Source organism: Micrasema longulum, unplaced genomic scaffold (assembly GCF_059751315.1).
Source record: "Micrasema longulum isolate JH-2025_06_02 unplaced genomic scaffold, ASM5975131v1 h1tg002102l, whole genome shotgun sequence".
NCBI lineage: Eukaryota > Metazoa > Arthropoda > Insecta > Trichoptera > Brachycentridae > Micrasema > Micrasema longulum.
Genome location: NW_028279269.1, coordinates 327,569 through 347,004, shown reverse-complemented (window position 1 = coordinate 347,004; position 19,436 = coordinate 327,569).

Sequence of the window (19,436 nt, the reverse complement as noted above, 5' to 3'; positions counted from 1 at the left end):
CAGCAAATATACTATTTTTATAATTTTTAACTATGTCGACATTTTTTATTTTTGCTCATGCTCTGCGGTTGTTAATCAATTGTTTTTTTTACATTTTTTATTAAATATTTATTTATAGTTTCATCGTAACTGCCTTTACTCCTTTTTCCTAACAACTTATTTATTTCGTCCCAAGTTTTCTTTGTATCATTGAAGCAGTTTTAAATTTATTACTATAAAAAGCAGTTTTATTAATCTTAATTAATTTTATTACATTATTTCTTAACCATTTATATTCTTTTTCATATGATTTGTTTGTAGGAGTACTTTTCCATCTTTTATAACATCTCATCTTTTATGACAAAATCTCTCTTTCGTATTTCTTCTTATAAATCATTTGTGACCCGTTCTTTAATAACATCAATATTATTTATTTATTTATTAATTTACACGCCCTACGGGCTTTTACATATATTAGAAATTACATTCAAGTGCAGCAGTGAAACATAAGTATGTAAATTTAGTTAGAATTAAAGATAACATAAGAAAAGCTAAAAGATACAATAATAAGTAAAAATCAGGAAATGTACCAACATAGGTATAGGGTACATAGAAAAATATTTAATAAATTTACACATGAAAACATACACACATACATATACGTACATATAAGCTTATACATTATTATAGAGAAAATTGAGAAAAAAAAATAGTAAATAAAGAACAATATTAAGAAATTTTATACAAATCAATTTATAAGCTTTTGAATACTTAACCTATATTTATTTATTATATAAAGACAGACGAAATATATCAACTTCACCATATTCGTTACCTAGCCGGTGTAGTCTAGGTATTGGTGAATTGTAATAATAATTGTGACTGCCAGGAGATTAAAAAAATAACGTTAGCTGCCGAGTATTTCGAACTGGTACCTTTCAGCTGATAACACTAGTTAATTCCGGAACGTCCAATACGCTTATATGTAATAAGTAAAAAAATATCCTGGAAATGAACCGCAAAGAAAACGACAATATGAAAAATCCAATAGATGGGGTAATACATGAATATATTTTTATGTTTAAGCTTTAAAACTACAGAAACTAATTTTTAAGCAATATTGTCAAATGATTCTGTTTTATTTTTACATCATTATTTGGGAAATAAGGAAGAAAAACTTTTTGCAGCTGTACCTGCTTTTAAAAATATTATCACATTTGAAATAAAAACAGGAAATTATAAAAATAAAAGGAAAGTCTTGCTAGAAATAAATAATAATTTAGTATTTTTTTTTATTAAGTTTACATGAAATTAGATTTATATATATATCACTTCCTAGTGTCATTTTTTATTAAAAAGCCAGCTTAACCTATTATGTTAGAAGTAAAATATATTATATCAAAACCAATTTTTGGTAGTTCCAATAAAAAAGTTTTCGGATTTGAACAATAGATGTCAGGAAAGTAGTTTATCGGTTTATACATATAATAATATATACTCTACACCTATAAGATTAAGGTGATTCCAAACGAAAATATGAAACTAATTATTCGTAGATGATGATTTGATTATTTTTTATTGAACGCAACCACAGATATTTTAAATACCTAGATTTGTGAAGTGTCAAACATTAGTCAAAATTTAGCTAATACGAAATTTGATTGAGCCCGGCACAACAATCGCTTCGAACTGGTAACGCCGCGTCGCGTAACGTCAAAGGCCGCCATTGAAACTGACATTAGGATGCGATTGTTTAAAAAAATGGTGATGTAACATCAATTTTTATTTCAAAATAAGTCGATTGATCGATTATGTTTTATTTCTGACTTAATTTGCAATTTTGTTTTTAGCTTGTGTTTTTGAAATATTGATTAATATAAATAAATGATCAAAACGAGTTTCTAAACCTACTGCAGATTAAAATTTATTTTTATGAAAATTATTATTTAGTATTTAAAAAATATGTTTTTTGCAAAAACTTCTAGCTGAGCTAGAAATACTAGTAGGTGATCTATCAGAATATAATAACCAATTAATAACATACATAGCTGGATTTGTAGTTGAATATATAATAAAACGGTTGAAATACATGCTTAGGTGCATTATTTGCCAATAAAATCGACGCTAACCACAAATTTATACAATATTTGAGTTTGTCAAAATGTTTGTAGACAAAATACTAGATTTCACCCCCTTGTTAATTTTAATAACAAATTTATACAATTGAAAGATAAGGGAGGGCTCTTGTATCCTTCTGGGGATGTGATCAATATTTGTACAAAAAATGAGATTATTATAAAGCACCCTCTTTTGGAAAAAAATCAAAGAAAAGTCAGGCTATCATTTAAAAAAAAAAAATGTTACCAAAGAACTAAGCAATATTATAGGCTTCGGAATATTTGATAGAATTCGTTTTCACGAATACGAGCAGCTCCCAATGAATAGCCGCATAGTTGAGCTCACTAAAGCCGTAATGGAAAAATATATGGATACTATTTTACAAAAACTGCAATGCCAGTTTTATCAAAGCGGCAGGTTTTTAAGAAATATCTTTATTTTACTGGCCAGTTTTTTTCCTACTCCACACCTTTAAAGTTTTAAAAAACGGCCGTTCTTACTATTTATACTGGAAACCATTTTAAAGACCTTGCGTTTATTTATCAATTTTACTTTTACAAAAAAACAACGTTTTTTTTTCTCACTAAACGAGTTACTAATTAAAATATTCAACTTTATGTATCGCAGTTTCAATTCGATTTAACTTGACTTTTTTCCTTATTTGTGACCACCAGAGTAGTTGTGTTTTTCTGCCGTGCCGTCTGCTCTGTAAACATTGGCGATCATCATGGCTATCTCCACCTTAACTGCCACCCTAAATAGTGAAGTGGTACTCTTTCCGTATCACCCGGATTATTTTGACTTCTGATATGTCCATCTTCAAGTATTTGTTGAATTTAGTCATGTCGTATCTTTCTCGGTCTTCCTCAATTCCTGCATCCGTCAACATTTGTACCATATTTTTTTTAGGTATTCAATCACTGGCCATTCGCTCTACATGTTCAAATAAATGCAAAACTCTTTTCCTGATTGTGTCAATAATCAGCCTAGCGTTGAGTATGGATCTCGAAATAGTTTTGCTACACATTTGCCTGAGAAATCGCATTTTGACAGCATTTAGCCTGCTTTTATCCTTGTTTTTTCAATTCCATAATTAACTCATATACATCAGGTAAATCTACCTGAGGTTATCTAGTAAGTAAAAACATAATAAAATGTAGATACTTATTTATATGTATATTTTTAAAATTGCATTCAGTTTGCTAAAATACATTGATTCCTTTCCTGACGCAGTTTCTGTATTTTGCAATTATTGTGTTTTCTTATATACTATATTTTGTTTTTAATAAATATGTTTTATGTTTAATGATAAAACAGTATGTTTATTTTTTTTCCCTCTAAATAATATAATTAACCCAATTCAAAATACTTCTGATAACAAAGCACTCGAAAACTACATACAAAATAAAATATTACTAATTTAATGGTCATTAATCGGAATTTTACAAATATAAATATCGATTGTGTCGGGACAACACTATTAGAAAAGGTTACCGCAAGTATAAACGAAATAGAAGACTGACTATTCTTATTGGTTATTTACGTTCCAAATCCAAAAGGTCTTTTGTAAACTGGCCATATCGGTTCTCATGGTGAAACTTACTTACGGCACTTCTTGTGTATTATCTATTCAGTGATTGTAACAAATAGCATGATAATATTATTTAGGTCTTTTTCACAAAATGGTGTACAAAATAAAAAATAACTTATCATTTTATAACTTTTCTTATTGTTTGTTTTGTACACCATTTTTGTGAAAAGGACCGAAATGATATTGTTATGTTATTTGTTACAATTAAAGTGTAAAGTTTCCGCAAAACAAGTTTTGTAAAATTTCCATTGAAAATAAACGTAAAAATGGCATTTTTCAATAAAAAATTATAAAAGCGCCATCTATGAATAATTAGTTTCATATTTTCGCTTAGAATCACCTTAAGCGTAAAACAGTTTTACTTAGAAAAAGCTTTTCCGCTTGTAGTGTAGTGGTATGCCCGTTTGCCCACCATGCAAGAGGTCTCGGGTCGACATAAAATGTTTATTTAGAAGAGTGTTTTATACTAGTATATTTCATAGTCTCTAGACCTAAAGCGTTAGACTACTATTAATCTTACCTTCATGTAACAAAAATGGTCAAGATAAGCTGCGATTGGTGTACCAATGCAGTGCCCTATGCACAACTAGGAGCAGAAAGGAAATGATGACGATGATGACTCTATAAAATATTTTATGTCCATTCATTAATGCTTGTGTGGCTGTGATTTCATACTAGTCTACATAAGATACAAGAGTTGAAATCCTAGCTATCTGAAATTATGAAGTTACATTTTTTGTGTACTCCAAATGGACATTTTCACACCGGATTTGTAAAGCAAAATTTGTTTAATTATGCATGATTTTTATACAAAAAATATTTATCCATGAATGAGAAAGAATGTGACATCAATAAAGAAATAAATCAGAATAAGAGAAAGCTCGAAGATATAACTTATAAAAAGGAAGACAGAGACGCTGTTTTGTGGCCAGTGTTTGTGTTAAAGAGATTCAGTCGGTTATTGGCTGTGAGCATAGGTGCAAGCATGTAAGGTGACCGGCGTATTAAATTTGCTATAACCGGGCTAAATTACATTTTTATTTTTTTAAATCATGGAAAATAAATTATTATGTGTGTCTAACCTTTTTTTCAAATGTCTGATCTTCAGAATATTCCGTTTAAGCTTGAGGTGATACGATGTTACAGCACCGTGGGCAAAGGTATTTTTCCTACAGCCTTTTAAGAGTTAACACCGTGGACATGAAATATTTAATTATTTCCGGAAACGAAGAACTTATTTAATTTAGATCTAGATTAAAATATAGTCGAGTTACGTGTAAGCAAAAATATATGTACCTAATGAGTAATGAACCATTAAAAAGTTATTGCTGTATATTTACCTTCGGTATTTTTAGTTTTTTAAAGCCATATTTCGGTAGTCAGATGGCAGAAGGGACTATCTGTATTTTTTTCTGTGTTTTAGTTTTCAAAAGTTTTGATAAATATTTCGGTAAATACACATAGAAAAAAAAAACAGCATTATTGAGAATGATAATTTGTTATTTAAAAATAACACTAAAATATTTTAGTTTGTAGATTGAAGTCTTGAAATTTAGTCTTTTTTCAGCTCTCCCGAACATTTAAAAAAATTACAGATGGTCACTGGCATCTGACTACCGATTTCAAAAAGCGCCATCATTTTTTTATCCACATCCTGTGGTGCATAGGAAACTGCAATGGTACTCCAATTGCAGCATATTTGGATTTTTATCTCGGTTTTCTCTTTTACTGGGACAGTGAAATATTGCAGTCTTAAAACACATTTAAAACATATATTTTATGACGCTGCACCCTTGCCAGGAATCCAACTTAAAACCTTTAGCATGGTTTTCGTTATTTTAAAAATGAACTCAAGCGGCGAACACTGCAGCCAGTGAAATCCCATCTGGACAACGACCGAATGGAAGACCACCGAAAATATGGAGGAACAGTTGGACCTCATCATCTCAGAAGATTAACCAGTTTTCTGTCACACAGATCATAGGATCTCTTAAAAGATGAAGAACAAGCAGAATACGGCTTAAATTTTCGGATTAAATAGTGACCAAGAGAAGTAATTTGCTGATGAATGTCGATAAATCGAATGTGATGGTTTTTGAAAGAAATGAAAGTATGACTTAATGTGAAACCACTGTGAATGGAGTTATACTAAAACAAGTACAGGAATTTGTGTATCTGGGAATTATGTTTACTAGGAATGGAATGACTGAGAAAGATATTGAAAGGATAAGGAAAGGAAAGGATGAATGACCAGAATCTTATGCGGATTGCGAAGGTTAAAGATCTAGGCATCACTATTATGAGTTCCCTGACATTTCATGATCAGATCGAAACAGTTTGTAGTAGTTCATTGAAAATGTTAGGATTCGTCTCGCGTACTGCTAGGGTTTTTGGTAGGACACGAGTACTGAGAATTCTTTATAACTAGTTGGTGCGAAGTAGACTCGAGAGTGGCTCGATGATTTGGGGACCGTGTGAGTTGAAGTACTCTCTTATGGTGGAGAGGGTTCAGAAGAAATTTCTTCGGTTTCTCTACATGAGGGAGTGTGGATATTATCTGTGGCTTTAACCCACTGAGTTCCTCCAGGGTATGCTTGGTTACAGCAGTTTGAAGACTAGAAGGAATGTGTATTTAACAACGCACTTCTTTCGATTGTTGCGCGGTATTATTGACAACCCTGAAATTATGCGGAGCATTAGCTTTTATGTTTCTGATAATTACCTTAGACAGCGTCAGCATAGACTGTTTCACATTCCAATATACAGGACCAACCTGCCAATGGTTATGCCTGTTGGAAGGGCTATCTCTATGTTGAACAATATCACTTTGGACATTGACATTTTTCACGTCTCTGAGGGAGTTTTTCGTTACAAGATTCTCTTACTTTTTTAACATATTATTCTTTGGATATTATGTTCACTAATGTGTTTTTTTAAAATATATACCTAATTCTACCTAATTATTTTTATTATTTCTTTATGTATGAATTAAGATATTCCATTTTGTAATGTATTTATATATAAATAAATAAATAAATGATAAAGAAAGGTATGTGTAGGGAACAGAGTGAACGTATCTATACTCGATTTTTGTCTTCACCTAAGAGTAGCTAGAGAGCCAAAAACACTCGTTTGCAATTCTGATTTTATTTCAGTTTCAGTGTCGGAATAGGGCATGTATTTATTTTATTTTATTTTGACAGATCTGCCTTTTACAAACATTAATAATACTAAAATATTTGGATTAACATATATATATATATATATATATATTTAAAACATAAATTTCCGTATAACCAAGATTTATAAAAAAAAAATTAAACCTCAAAATTATACAAGATTTATATTTAAAAAAATAAACCTAAAAATTATACAGCATATTCCTTAGAAAGTTTTAATAATAAAACATTCTATAGAAATACATCAAGAAAATCATAAGTACTGTTTAATACAGCTGGGCAAAGGTAACTAAACATTGTATATATTAGGAAATGTATAAATAAATAAATATAATTACCATTTACCATCTTTGAAAAAGTTCAAAAGGTTTGTTTTATAGGAACAATACCCTACAAAAAATATATCCGATGCGTGGGAATAACTATTGCCGAGTTCATGAAGTCTGTTCAATACGGCATTACAAGTATAAACTGTCCGTGAATTGTTGCTACAAAGCGGTGGTACCTGTCTAGTCATTCTTGCAGGCACCCTGAAGTTGATGAGAGATAATAGTTCAGGGCAATCCCATAGTAAATTTACAATTTCGTATAAATTTAAAAGGTCTATAATTTTTCTTCTATCGTGAAGTTTTAACAAATTTAATGTTTTTAGTCAAAAATAATAATTGAAAAATTCATGACTGATTCTAGAGATTCTAGATTCTGAGTTTGAAATTTATACACCGTAAGAATTTTTTTTGGACTCTTTCAAGAGAATTGAGAATTGTCAAAAGAGAGTAAATAATATAATTTATTTGCGAAACATGAAAGATTAAACAAAATGGGAGCTAGTACGAAGTTGCAAGGATGTAACCCTAGCAATTTCACTAGTTGCAAAAATGTATTATTGACTAGTGTATACCTCTCTATTATCACCCTCTCCCTCATTCATTCACACACGCAAATGCACACTCTTCCTCATTCATTCAAACATACACACATTCACATACACACACATGAATCACGTCTTATGAATTACGTCACACACATACAATTACGTAAACTATTTTTCTTATGTGTATTATTAGATTTACAGTGGATTTTTTTAATTGGCTCTAGTATTGTTAATATATTTCTACTTATTTTTTTATATAATAGCTGTAAAAATCCCAAATAAACTAAAATAAAGTAAAACCATAAGTATATAATAATAAGAATATGAAATAAGAAATGGAAAAAAAGAAATTACATAAAAACACGTAATGCCATAAAATATGGTTCCATTAAAAAAAAGGCACTTGAAATTTTCTCTGAGGCATAATTAAATAGAGATGATGCATCATTGAACGACTGATTGAAATTATGTTCCGAAAAATGAGCGTTATCGCCTGGAATTAAACTAATTTAATTTGAACAAAACGCGAAGTGGTGTAAAAAAGACTAACTGTCTATGCCAGTTTACTGTGCATTCAAAGCTGTATGTCGCCGCGCCTTTTTACGCTGCTCCACGTTTACTGACTACAAGTTAGGTTACGGAACTTAGGTTGAATGGAACATAAGACGGGTGCTTAGTTCTGCATCTAGTAATAATATAATATATATCAATGAACCATGTAGATATTTTTTCTTTTCCATTATTAGGGCCTTTTACTAAAATAAGATAACATCGGCCTTAAGATCTGTTAGATAAGAAGCTTATAAACAACCAAAACAGAAAGAACAAAGAATAATAAAATGAACACAAACATAAAAAAATTAGAATATACAAAAATGACGTAAAATTAATTTAGAGAGCTTATAATTTTATTAAAAAATCTAGCTATGAATCAATCACAGATTGAAAAAAAATATTAAGAAAATTTAAAATCTGTCTTTCGTCCATACATGGCAGTAAAATACAATTTCCACGAAAACAAATGAAAAATAATTTTTTGATATTTTTTTAACCCTTAAAAAAGTATCATTTCACTCCATAAACATTTCTTGTTCATTCTGTCATCTTAAATTCTAAAGGTATCCATTAAATTACTTAGAAAATAATCTAAACTCCGCAAAAACACTTGAAAACGTAGCCCCCGGACACAAACCTCAATCAAAAAGTAATTAAAACCTGTAATTATTTGCTTTTATTTCCTTCCATTTCTAAAACCACTGCAAACGACTTGTTTTTAGATTTAAAAAAGGTGCGCAGAACCATGGCTTTAAAATTTTAGAATAGAAGATCTCAATTCTCATTTCTTTTTGACGTGAAACCATATAAAATAATTATTTTCGTATGACCGCATAAATAAAATACAACAATATTATTCAACACGTTTAACCTTATTTGCACTAGAATAATTTAATATTAGTAGGTAAAACCTTTTTTTTTTTTTCTAAAAATTTTTTTTTCCGAAAACAAAAAAAAACAAAGTTAAGGTACAAATTACAAAGATCATAATTAAAAACACGGTTATTTTACAGTAAAAGAACTGTTTAAACCCTTAATTGCATGGTGTATCGTATTTGATAAATATAGTCAACCCCCCTATAAAGTTGAGATACGTACCATGTTATCGGAGGGAATGTTATAGGGGGGACTTGACTCGCGCCGGATGGCGAAATCTTCCCGAAACTTTTGGGCAAGGTGCTTCAACGAGACTGTTTAACTTTTTTTGTGTAAGTAAGTATTGTCTACATCGAGAGATAATGCGTATGGCATCTACCGCATGAACGTTGGGCCTGGTCCGAACGCCTCAGTGTAATTTTATTTTAATTTTATTTCATTGGAAAGCCAACCGACGTCCAATTAGAAGCTTGCACATAATATTGTTATTGTAAATGTTGTCACATACAAATTAAACATAACATAAAATAACTAATCATACAAATCTTATAATATTACTAGAAATGTAAATGTAAGTGTAATACATATTATTCAAAATATATCTTCTTTTGAATATTGGTCATACAGTTGCACATTATTATATATAATACAAATATAGTTGACCATACAGTGAACATTAATAATGTGCCCACATACAGAACTGCAAATAGCCTGCATAATATAGGCAGCGGATTCAAGGCGCAACATCATAACTTGAATTAATTTTGGAATATTCACTTTTAAAGGAAGTTAAAGATATGTTATTAATATCAATACAATTTTATTTCTGATGACACATATTGCAGGTTCTATTAACAAATGAACAACGCAGGTCTGCGTTACTGGGACTCTAAAATTAATAAGTGATAATTAAAGTAAAAAGTACGTATTGACCTTACGTATTTGAAAGTGAGTAAGGTCGACCACACCCCAAAACCGTCATAGTTCAGCCCTAGGATCATAATAAGGCAGTTGACTTTTTTTTCGCAAAAAATATGCATTATTTTAGATCACAGTTTACCACTTATCGAAGTTGGTACCTAGTTGGTGCTAGTTAGCACTAATAATAATAATAGCTCGCTCGTCAAATAAAGTGATTGGAACGAAATATTTTTCAAACAATGGCACACACTGTTAATAAATTATAGAACACATTTTTACATGTAAAGTTTTGATTAAAAACAAGTGTATATTGATTTACTTAATCATAATTAATTCCAAGTAGAACGTTTTAACTTACCGTATTATGTGAATATCCCTGAGACAGAGCAGCAATTTGCCGATGAGTCATCAACATTAGTTCTGCTGAACGTGTCTATCAAGGTCAAGGGACACGGACCTACTACGTTATACGGGGGACCACCGTTATAGGGAAAAACTACCGCAAAACGTTATAGGAAAAAATCTTATACGAGTGTACGTTATAGGGAGGTCATTGTCACAATTATGTTTTGCAAAATATAAAAATACGACACGGATGGCTGAGTCATATACGGTTGTCTTCTGAGAGCCACGCTTGCCTACTTTACAAGGCATCAAGCTCTCCACGTCCTGGACGTCTACTGCTGACTATTCGACGGCAGCTTATGTCAGAACTACGGATCGCAAACCTTACTTGGGAGGACGCAAGAAAGCTTGCAGCCGATAGAGACGCATAGAGACTCTTTGTGGACATCACATGTTCCAACTAGGGAGCGGATATGGGATGATGATGATGATCAAATGTAGTAAAATTACTTTCTTGCTTTTTATTAATAAACGTATTTAAGATAAGTACAGTTTTTCATACCTAATATTTTCACCAGTGTAACCATTGCATAGTGTAGAACATTTGATACATCCCTATTTTTAAAAAATATTTTCCATCTAGGATTAAAAAAACAAAAAAAATCAACCATTTTTAGCTTGTGAAATATAGTTTTTAGTAAAAAAACTCCCAAAAAATATATCATGCAATGACGGGTTAAATTAAGAAGACATACCACCACAAATAAATATTGCAGTGTAGAACCACCTTTGAAACCAATTCTTTACATCGACCTGCCAGGAGTCAAACCCAGGACCTCAAGCATGGTAGGCGAACGTGCCAACCGCTACAATACGAATTATCTTCACTTAATTTGCTTTTTTAGGGTTTTTGCTTGATTGTTGCCATCGAGTCCAAAGTATTCGTCCAGGTTTCTGATATTATTTATCCGCTAAGAGACTGAGAATACTTTATTACCGAATAATAAATAACGTTTGTTCATAAGGTTATTGTAATTTCGAAATTAGATAAATATCAATGAAAATGGCCACAATAATTGAAATATTTGAGTAAATCATAAGAAGGCAAAGATTCCTTTTTTATGTAAAAAAAAAAATATATATATATGAGCGTGTTTATGATTTACCCAAATATTTCAATTTAAGGGCCATTTTCAACAAGTTAATAACTCACTATTAAAAAATAAAGGTGAAAATGCTAACGTCTTCCAAACAGATATACATTTTAAATTATTATTATTTTATTTATTTATTCATTCATTCAATTACTTATTCATTCGAATGAATGACTACATTCGGACTTTCATTAATTATTTTTATTCGAATGAATCATCTCCAGATACCTCAGATCTCTGATCCGTGAGTTCGCAACACCAGTTACGGGACCACAACCCGACATTATTATAAGTAAGATTCCAAAACAGACGGTTTTTGCTTTATTTTACTTAAATAAATAAATAAATTTATTTCACGTGAATTGTATTCTGTATATCTTCCGTGCGCGGAAAAAGAATCTTGAGTAAAAAAGTAGATTCTCCAGGAGAGTCAATCAAAGTTTTGAGTGTGCCTTAAAATCGAGAAAACAGCTCATATCATAAGGATTAAACTGTTTTTAGTATTTTTTGTTTTAAATAGTTCGAAAATTATCTTTAGCATTTTGGGTTTGTAAATTTTGCATTTAATATTATTTTTACCATTTTATGACTTAAGCCCCCTTTCCCGCGCACGGAAGATATACAAAATAAATTTAAAAGTGCAAAAAAAATAATTGTATCACATACCAAAATAAATTACGTGATAAAATAATTTATAAATGTACGTTTTTCTCCTTACTTTCAATATGAATATTTTTTGAGATCGCTCATAACAAAAGTCAACGGAATTCGTGAAAATGTAGAATTAAACTGTTTTTCTTGAAAACGTCACGCTACAGGTAAATTACTAATGAGGGATACAGGGGTGCTTCGTCTGGGCTCAAAGAGCCCTTATCTCGAGTCCCCTCTAATAAACAAAGCAAGAGACTTCTCGTCACGCGACAAAAAGTGCACAATTTTCCAGGAAATAATAACGTTTTCAACTCCAGACTTGATGGCCGCTTCACTCAAGCGTAAACGGCAATTTCTTTGGTGAAATATTTCATATTTAAGTGAGAGGTTTTGATTAGCATCTAAACGTCTTCTTTGATCGATTTCAAGAGCAGCGAAATCCCTCTTGATTATTTTTTATTTATAATTGTTAAATTAAAACGTACCCTTTGAGAATTAAATTTGATTAGAAATTTGCTTCTTCTTCTTGCGGTACCTTGTCAGGTCCCCCTGACGTTGGCGATCACAACAGCGAAAGCATCTAGGTCCTGCGCTACTCTTATATTCCACAGCCAGGACGATTGCTTATTGTACGTACTCGCCATAGTGATTTCCTGGGAAAAGATGACCAGAGTGGTTTCCCGTTGCCTTTTTTTTTCTGTCGGGGCTACCTTCCCTTAGCTGGTTGGTTTTGGTACTTAGTACTTAGACTCGAGTACTTTTGAGTACTAAATGAAAAGTTTTATTTCCAAAAAAATACGTCTCTTTTAGACAGTTTAAAAAATATCAATTTCATTTGGCTTAGAACAGAATGACGCTAAAAGCGCTCACCCACTAACAATTAGTGGACACAAATTGTCACCGCGAGAAGTGGAGACGACGTTCAGTCTTCCTAAGGTGAGACTGACTAAAACGCAATACAACCTTTTTTATCAAAATCACTTAAGTGTTTGATGAGTTGCCAGAAAATCTTAGAAAGTACTTAGAAAATACTAAATTTAAAATAAACGAAAATATATTATGTAGGTATAACTTTATCCCGCACACGATGGTGCATATGGCACTTTGTTAGAAAACCAAATGCAGCTCACCTCGATCATCTGTTAGAAAATGTAAGGAGATTAGTCTTACGCTTCAGTTACCAGTCCAGGGACAGTGGAATATTGCATTGTTAAACCAAATATTTCACGTCTATCCTACTAGGAATCGAACCCGGGACCTCAACCCGAAAGCTAAATACCTCGAGCACTACACTATGAGGCCGAATTATCCCCACTCGATTTCCTTTTTCCGATTTTTTCCTGATATTAGCCATCGAGTCAAAAACACTCGTCCAAGATTCTGATTCTATTCCACACATATAACTATTTTTTATCCCCCTGGGCACGGACAAAAATATCGCATGTTAAAAACTAAGCGGCTTTAACAAAGGATTTTCAAAATTTATTATTTTTTGCTAACATATTACAACAGAGATGAAGAACATTTAAGAGAAGGTAATATAGAAGTTTAACTTCACAAACATCAACAGATGAAAGAATTGAAGGAATATAGATGTTCAAATATGGGCAGAATGGTAAATGTTACACAGTGTGTAAAGTAACCACTTAAACCAGCCAATGACAGGTCATAAACCCTGTAGATGCCTAGACTTCTATATTACCTTCTCTTAAATGTTCTTCATCTCTGTTGTAGTATGTTAATATAAACAGCTCCCCAAGGAGTTGAATCCAGTCCTTGTCTACAAAAATTTAGACAAACTCAAAATATTGTTGATAAATCAACCTGGTCCATGAAGAAGTATAGAAATTGAAAAAATAACATTTTCAGGCGTTGCCCAGCTAGTATGCAGGTGAAATAATTTAATTAGATGAATCTCACCCATATAAATAAAGGTTTCAGCTCTTTAACTTCACAAACATCAACAGATGAAAGAATTGAAGGAATATAGACATTCAAATATGGGCAGAATGGTGAATGTTACACAGTGGGTAAAGTGGCCACTTAAACCAGCCAATGACAGGTCATAAGCCCTGTAGATGCCTAGACTTCTATATTACCTTCTCTTCAATGTTCTTCATCTCTGTTGTAATATGTTAATATAAACAGCTCTCCAGGGAGTTGAACCCAGTCCTTGTCTACAAAAATTTGGACAAACTCAAAATATTGTTGATAGTATTTAAATGGCAATATTATTTTTAAACTTGCTACGCACCATTTTACGAATAATTGATAATCGCGTTAAGATACATGTTGCGTATATTGTAAATATAGATTTTCCTCGGAACGTATTTAAACACTAATTGACCCATTTCTAAAATAATGAATCAATTTTAATCTAAATTAATTAACGGAAGCAACAAAGATTAGAACCTTTCTATCGGAGCTTCAGTACTTTGTACCTTTATTGTAGGCATAGAAAGAGTATACAATATGTACCAATAGGGTTCTGAATTATTTTTTAACCATCTAGCGCAGCAATAATTATTTGAAAATATTCTAAATTTCACTAATATACACTCAAAAAAATTCGCAGACACCTTACGATTTATATAACAATAAAACTTTTTTTTTTAAACCACTTGTATTTTTTTATTTTTTCTACCGACCGGTTTCGAATCTACACAAGCTTCTGTATCAAAGTATAATATACAAATGAATCTTATTCTATTTTATTTTAAAAACAACAACAACAAACTACCACCCCGTAGGGGTAGGCAGAGAGGATAAAACGCCACATCACTCTATCTTGGCATACAGACCTCGCATCCTCTACATTCATACATCTTCTCATGCAAGCATATTTAAATGTTTTATGGACTTGATCGTGCCATGTCTTTCTCGTGTTATGCATCCATCAACATTCGCATCGTAGATCCATTTAGCTGTTCTTTCGCTGTCCATTCAATCTACATGTCCGAACCAACGCAGCACCCCTTTCTTGATTCTGTCGATAATGCATGTCTCAGTCTTTTACACTTCACGAATTTCGACATTTGGGCACCTATCATACATAGTTTTACCACACATTCGCCCGAGGGATGGCATTTCGACAGCATTCAACCTACTTTCATCATTATTTTTCCAATTCCATACTTCGCTCCCATACATTAGAGTTGGCACTAGAACTCCGTCTTAACAGGGTATACTAAATATTAAACTTAAACACATTTATTTATTTTTATTATTTTTTGTTCTTTTACAATTTATGTCTGACTTTTTAACATTAAAGATAATGCTCCATCACTATAAACCGTATCTTTTTCATGTTATTGTATCATTGTTAAATGTTTGTTTCTGTAAGATAAATAAATAATTAAAAATGTTCATTATCTCTGTTGTAATATATTAATAAAAATACTTCCCAAGGGGGTTGAATCCAGTTCATTTCTCCAAAAATTAAAAAAAATAAAAAATATTGTTTATAAAACTAGCTGATCTAAGATGAAGAACAACAATAAAAAAATAACAAATTACAACAGGGATGGAAAATACCTTAAATAAGGTAATATGGAAGTCTAGGCATTTACAGGGCTTATGACCTGTCATTGGCTGGTTTAAGTCTTTTGTCTACGAACATTTGGACAAACTCAAATATTGTAATTAAAAAGTATTTTTATGTAGGTAAAGTAAAAAGTTAAGTAAACGAGCAGAAATCTTTACTGTTATGGCCTGCCAATGACAGGTCATGAGTCCTGCAAATATTTTCACTTCCACTATCCTTCTCTAAAATGTTCGTCATCTTTGTTGTAATTTGTAAAACTCAAGTAAACCTCGCGTGTTTTTGGCATCCTTGATTTTGGCAGAGCTAAATGATGGCTAATGGATTCTCCAGGTCCGACGGGTTCCATCAGGAAGGAGTAGTTAGATCAGTTATCTAATCCGGAAGTATGTGGAAGTTAGCTAGTTCACGGATTACCTCGGGAGTAAAGAAACATGTCGAATTATGGAGGTTTTAGGGTAAATTTTCCACCCGCCAACTAAGCTTATTTTTCTAATTCTATGAGAACTTTGCCGGATTTGGAAAAACTTGCCTTAAGTATAAGAGGTCCTTTCAAGACCGGGAAAGAAAATTTACCAGATAGTATGAAGCAAATGCGATACTACTTACAGGACATCATATTTACTATATCATGTTTAATGTCATCATTTAAAATAATCCAAATTATCGTTATGTTACGATAATTCAACGAAATATTCAGGAAATAAGATTTTGTGATTGTGTGATTTCCAAAATATGATAACATTTGAACCAAATGAGATAATTTCAATCTAGCAGGAACATTCAATGTAGAAAAAAAAATATTTTGAAAATAAAATTATATTGTAAAATAGCGAATCGGGGACTGTTTGATTGGATGATTTTTGGATTAAAAGAAAGTGGACTTGATTATTATTTTTATTACTTGAAAAAGCAAAAAGCAATGTGGTCTTTGGTGTTTTATTTACATAAAGAATGGCTTATTGCATTTTTAACTTCAAAAAGGCAAAAAGTGTACTCCCGCGTTTTATCCTCTAAGGTAGAGATATTTTTTTGTTTATTTTATTCTTTCAAATGCATACATATTTCAAAAAATAATAATAACGTATCCTAACTCTATGAGGCCAAGAGCCCTGTGTTGAGTTGGGATACAACATGATGAAAAGTGGAAGCATGTACATTAGAGGTGAGCCAATGATGTATGAAGTTTTTTATTTGTTTAGAAATCAGAGTACAAGGGGTCTGAAAAGTTCCATTTTGGATCACATTGAACCTAAAAATTATTTAAAAAAATGTTCCATACTACTATAGGCCCCTTAACTGAGGTTTAAAGTTTATCACTGTTTGAACATTTTGTTAATTATCTATATTGATGAAATTATTTTTTGTTAGTAAAGATATAACTTAATCACACTTCGAATTCGAACACGTTTTAAAACTACCGAAATGCAAACAGTTTACACTCCGCCGAACTGATTGCGTTGAGCGCCTGGCTAATGTTGATGGAAACAATGTTACCCATTTCTTACAAAACAAACTGCAACTCACGACCTTAGATATTTATTTAATAAAGTTTAATGCACATTATTAAATTTAATTGGTTTGATTTTCTTACTTAAATACGAAATGACAGCTGATTCAGCGCGAAACATCGTCATTTTTGAAAACTTATTACTTATTAACTGGTTGAGGGCCAAAAGTATTATCGAATATTTTTGCGGTGACCTTGAAAATGTATAAAATACTTTTAGATGACTAGACATCAAAATTCAAACCTTCAAACTCCATCTCGTTTATAAGTCAAAATGCAATACTCGTAACTTCTTTGCCTCCGGCCATTTTATATTGAAATCTCTTAATTTTCGCGCGTCTGGTTCATTGCTACTATTTTTAATTGGATTTTTTTATTTTTACAAATAAAAAATATTTTATTTAAAAATGGGCCCCTAAAACAACTTTGTAAAATTTTTATGTGAATTATTAGTCCAAACAACTGTCTTCATCAACATTCTCAATTGCCCTCCAAAAAATTTATAATTTGTCAGATATATTAAAATCGAAGTAAATATTATAATTTTCCTGTATATCTATAATTTTCCTGTATTGTTTACTCATTTTTAAATTGTTATTATTGAATTTTCTGATGTTTGATTACATAAAATAAAAAGCTTGTAATTTCTACGTCGTGTTTGTTTTTCTAAAGTGTAAACCTCTTAACTCCGTTAGTGGTTCTAAAATGGTAATAAAAATATATACAATAGTAAAAACGAAAAATTATAATACAATAAATAAAAAACAAAACGTGTTTTGGAAAAAATCCTTGTTCATCAAAATAATAATTGAGGAATTACATTTTAAGTCTCTCCTGAAAAGTTGTTGTTCATGGAGTTACGAGGATTACAGTTTAGGGTGACAATGTATATTAATAGTATTGAAAAGATAAACTTTGTGGTCAAACATTTTATAAAATGTTAGTTAATTATTGTCTGTAACCACTTACTGACTTTTCTATGTACCGGTTTCGAGACGTACCCGTCTCTTCGTCAAGACACTAATTAATGGGATCTGCATATTAATCTTATAAGTGTCACAACAAAAAGTAGAAATGGAAAAGTAAGTGTTTCAATACAATTATTTACTAACTTTTTAAACAATTTTAAAATGTAAATTATTCAATTTTAAAGATTAAAATTAACATAATAAAGATCGCGCCAAACTAAGAATAAATGCCGCGCGTTTCTAATAAAAAAAATAAAAAAAACACAGGTTGTTATCATAAAAAAACAAATAAACACAAAAATAAAAGTACTTGTACTAAAAAATTAAAAAAGAATACTGCGGTTTCTTTAAAAAGAAGAAATAAAAACGATAGAGTTCTTCACTAATTTATTTAATTATTACATATGCCTAAATTAATGTACATAGGTAGGTAGTGAAGTAAATTTAAAATCAGTACATTTACTAGCTTTTTTAAAACTTGGGCTAACGCTGGTAATAAATAAATTTAAAAAATATTTTATTGGCCTTTAATTAACTTATTTGATTTATCCATCAACAAAAATATTACATGAAAATGATATCGAAAGTCTTTTTAATACAAAATTATTCATAAACCTTTAAGGAAATAGAGCATACTAACCGAAAAATGATTTTTTTTTTCTTTTTGCATCGTCAATTTTCCCGATTTTATTGTATTTCAAGGAGAGACAGAAAAATCAACAGAAAGAAAGAACAGACTGACTTTTCAGTGCACAATTGAACTCATATACATGCGTTCGACTTTATACATTATGAAAATTCAAAGCGAAAAGGGAGACACATCCAGTCATTCATTCTATCAGAGTCTATGCTATCCCGAAACACATATAAAACCAAGTGGAATTCGTATTTTACCTTCATTTGCCGTGTCATTTTGGATCTACTCATCACTTTGACTATTATTTATTTAAGGTTTAGTACATTCATATTTCAACAACCTGTCTGGACCAACTGTCAACCATATTTAAATCTACCCATTTCCGTCCCACTTCTCGTTTCCTAGCGCACTTCACGTAACAATACGTGTGAGTGCCGAAAAAAAAACACTAAGCCATCACTACTAAACGAACAGCTAGCTATTCAAGTACTCCCAGCAAACAAAATTCAACGAGCGAGCTGTTCCAGCGTCCATCTT